The sequence below is a fragment of the Miscanthus floridulus genome, chromosome 2 (genome assembly GCF_019320115.1).
Source record: "Miscanthus floridulus cultivar M001 chromosome 2, ASM1932011v1, whole genome shotgun sequence".
NCBI classification, from domain to species: Eukaryota; Viridiplantae; Streptophyta; class Magnoliopsida; order Poales; family Poaceae; genus Miscanthus; species Miscanthus floridulus.
In genome coordinates, this window is record NC_089581.1 from 27,785,759 (window position 1) to 27,790,345 (window position 4,587).

Here is a 4,587-nt window from a genome sequence, read left to right on the forward strand (position 1 = left end):
AGCCTACAGCCACTGAGTCAGGTTCATTCTTCCTTCGTATGGCTCGACCCCGGTGATCTTAAAACCACGAGGCCACTAAAGCGTTAGGAGTGCCCTTGTGAAAGTTGGAGGCCCCTTAGGGTTGTCGACACCATCATCTATGGCATTGCCATCGGGGATAGGCTCGAGGGCTAAGTCTAGGTTGCTGTACTCCTTCTCGTACTCCTGGCGGCAACGCACTTCGTCTTCATGGCGACTGAAGTGGCGTTACTCGATATGATGTCACGCATCCCGGAGGTTGCTGAGATGCACTCGAGCGTCCTATTCGACCTCCTAGTCGTGTTGGTGATGGTGTTCAGTGCGATGTCCCCTAGCTCCCCCTTTGGGAGGTAGGGACTGGTCGGCGAAATAGCATTGACTGGGGCAGCGATTGGATCTCAGCGTAGCTGATCGATGGATCGTGCTCGTGGAGCACGAAGGTCTCTGATCCTCATGAATCTCATTGACCTGATAGTGAACCGCTTTAAGCATGGCAGCGATCTTGGCGAGCTCGGGCATTTGAGAGAAATGAGCGAGCTCAATGGCGGCTACTACCAAATTGGGGCTTGGAGTCTTGAAGACGTCGTGGCCGTCAACGTGGAGAAATTCTTTGTCGAGGTCATGGTGGAGCGGGAGCAGTCTTCCTTGAGAATCGAGCCAATTATTCTGAGCAGCCTTGGCCCTCGCAATGGCGCCTCATTTTCTCGCCGCTACACACGGTTGATGTTCTGGTTCTCCCGAGCAATGCGTTCCTCCTCGGTTTCACTATTTTGAGGAGGGCTATCGATGCTGAAGTTGAAGATCGCACCCCCCAGAAGGGTGGAAGGAGAAATTGCTCATAGAAGGTTTCAGCGAGGGTCTCCATAGAACCCTAAGACTTGGAGCTCAGAGTTTCTTCTAGGATGGTTTGGAGGGGCACCTCGGGGATTCGGCCTAAGTGTAGCATGTTCACAGCTGGCGGAAACTGGATGGCGACCTGGTCGGTGAATAGACAAGCATAGTATACCTGGTTGGCGAGTTTGCCCCTCAGGGCATGTTGGTAAGCGTCGGTGGTGTTGGTGAACTCAAAGGTTAGGGCCGTAACCCCTGCAGTTTCCCGAGCAACCTTCGATAGATCTAGATTGGAGGTTGGTCGGCACTGAACTAGAGTGTCCAGAGCTGATTCGGCGATGGAGAGACAATCGGCGAGCTTTAGTCTAACCTGATCGATGGATTCAATTAGATCATTGTTGTTGATCTGCCTCCTCTGGTAGCGAGGAAGCGGACGGTGAATCGTTGCTGAAGGAGACCTCGAAATGGCTCCAAGATTGGATCTGTAGTTGTAGGTGCGGGGGTGATCGACGTAGAACCGATCTGCCCTGGCTCGAGGTGCTCTCCAGCTCCGTCAACATTGATGACCCACGAGATGGATCCGACCGTGAAGATCTGGCTAGGCTATGGAAGGGATGAAGAGCCTATGGAAAAAGCCATCTTGTTTGGCAAGGAAACAGCATGCACACCCCTACCTGGCGCGCCAACTATTGGTAGAATATCATTAGCAGTCCTCCAAGGGGTATCCCACGAAGGTAGATTGATCGGCAGAGGAGCATGAGATCAAGAACAAGAAGGCAACAGAGACACATGAGTTGGACAGGTTCAGGCCATAAGTATGACGTAATACCCTACTCCTATGGTCTGTTGGTTTGTATTAGCTATCATATGATATGTTGTGATTTTAGAGGGGTCACTGCCCGCCTTATATAGTCTGGGAGGTAGGGTTACAAGTCGGTTAGATCTAAGAGATAACCAGAAAGTAATAACTGATTACAGGAATCTTGGGATCATACATATCCTAACAGATCTCATAGTATCTTTAGGATATCTTCCTGATGTCTTGCGGGAGGCGCCGAGCAGAGTCGTGCCCCGCAAGGCTTCTTCTCGTGGGTTGGGCCACCCCTAGGGGCATAGCCCATGTGGCCTGCCATGGGTATTCGGGGTCATACACCCCACAGTAACCAAAGTTATGTGAATATATGCCATGTATACTGTCAAGTATAGAAAAATATCATGTATACTGCCACCACCAGCCACTAAACAATCTACAGTAGTAGTAGTAGAGAGAAGAGCATCAACAATACATAGAGTAGAATAGTAGTACATAGAGCATAACTAGCACCACTAGCCACCAACATAACCATATAAGAGTAGTAGAGTAGAGTAGAGTAGTCGTAGGAGTAAGTGTAGTAGTAGGGGTAGAGTAGTAGAGTAGAGTAGAGTAGCAGAGAGCATCAACCAGCACTAGCAGCTAGCACTAGCAGTATAAGAAAAAAATTGACAGCACCAGCACCAACAGCTAGTAGTACTAGTAGAGTAGGAGGAGGAGGAGACAGTAGGAGTAGTGTAGAGTAGTAGAAGTAGAGTAGCAGTATAGTAGACAGTAGTAGTGTAGAGTAGGATTAGCAGTAGAGTACTAGTAAAGGTCATTTAAAAACAATAGTAGTAAAGGAGTAGTAAGACAGTAGTAGTAAAGGTCAGATTTGATCAACATAGTAGCTAGCAGTTAGTAGCTAGAAGTAGCAAGTTGTAGTAGTAAGTAGAAAGTAGTTGAGTAGAGTAAGTGTAGCAGTAGAGTGGTAGTAGTAGAGTAAGAGCAGCAACCACTTAGGAGTAGTAGTAGGAGCATCACTAAAAGAAGAGCAGCAGTAGGAGTAGGAGCAGCCATCAAGTAGTAGGAGCAACGACAGGAGTAAGTGTAGCAGTCCAAGTATAGGACCAACAATAGTAGATAGAAGGTAATTATTTTTTATCCAACATCTATTCAGTGAACTTAGGCACATATCCAACCAGCAGCAGTAGATATAATTAGTTTAGAGTAGCTAAATTCTATGTAACATAATAGAGCAGCACGCAGCAGGCAAAAAAACAACCAGCAATAGATAGAGCAGCAGCAGGCAAAAAATCTAGTGAACCCATGAACTTAGTGCAGTAGTAACAATCCATTAGTAGGCAAAAATGACATATGCTCAGTTGAAACATAATGGAGGCATCATAGGCAGCAACAATCATAGAAAATGACATATGCTCTATGGTACATCATAGGTAGTGGTACATGCTGCTAGGGTACATCATAGGCATCATAGGTAGCTAGGGTGGTTCATAATAGGCAGCACAGGCAACAAGAAGATAGGGCGCAAAAAACTGTTGTAGGCATCATAGGGAGTTGCTGTGAAATATCTCTCAATGCAAGGGCTGGCCTGCAGGCTAGCTGCATCTGCATGTAGCAGGTAGCAGCCATGGCCCATGATATATATGTGGAAGGAATAATATGATGGACATGTGTACCAGTAGCAAAAGAGCTAGTTAGCAGGGAATGAAGAGCATATATGAACATGATGATGCAGAGCAGTAGCACCCATCACATATCATTGCAAACATGAGCAGTGGTAGTTCATGATGAAGGAAGGAACCAGTGCTAGATGGATGGATCAAAGATAGATAGATAGATGTAGATTGATGAAAGCAAGTATAAGATGTTGATAAGATGAGGGTTAGTTCAATCGATTTGCCTCAGATTTAATTGCCTTTTCATTTGACCTTGAACTTGGAGCTTAAGAAACATAGACAGCAACAAACCTCAAATAGATAGTAGAAATCCAAGATCATGATAGACATGAAACCATGAGAGACATCTAGCCTAGACATCAGATTATCACAACCACCCAGCTATTGCTTGGGCATGGATGTCTCGCATGGTTTGACGATAGCCATGAGAAGCATAAGCAGAAGATAGAAGAAATAATGCTCCAGTACCTCATAAGTCCAAGGTCATCAATGTGCATAATCCATTACTCAACTGTCACTGTTATCTTCATAGGCATGAAAAGAATCTCACAATTGTATCAGCCTTAGTCAAATAAAGGTTGACATCATAGGCACAAAAAATGCAGGCCTCAGCTAACTACAAACTAACTTATGATCATCTTACAAGCTAACTACAATCATCCTAGGTGGCAAATAAGAACACAAATTGTTGAGGTAAGTTCATGGCTCCCATGGAAGCATGGGACACGTCCATCCTAGCCATCAGTTAGGCATGCCTGCAACAAATGCTTTGTAATGGACATATCCCATGGTTTGATGACAGACATGAGAAAACACAAGAAGACAAAAAAGCACCAACAAGAAGAATACCCACAGCCACATCAGATTGCTATAGTTTGCATCATCGGCCAAATGATACGGGTAGGGCAACCAAACACAGGTGAATGCACCAAAGGATGCAGGATGGGCCATATGATGGTCTGATTTGAGCAACCAATCACGCCCTACATCCACAAGATATGATGTATGGCTGTCCATTATTATTGTTACAAAGTTTCAGCATCTCCTAGCACACGGTGTTTTAAAAAAATTGCAAAAGAAGCTAGACCACAGTTCTATGGCCAAAGCAGCAGCAACACTACTCAGTAAAACCTGAAGAAATCAAGCAGCCTCAGCTGCTGCAGCTGTGGTATTAGTGAAGCTATGGTAGAAGTGCAGCCGACCAGAGATATTATTGTTGTCTTTGATAGTCTACTTCAATAACTTGCA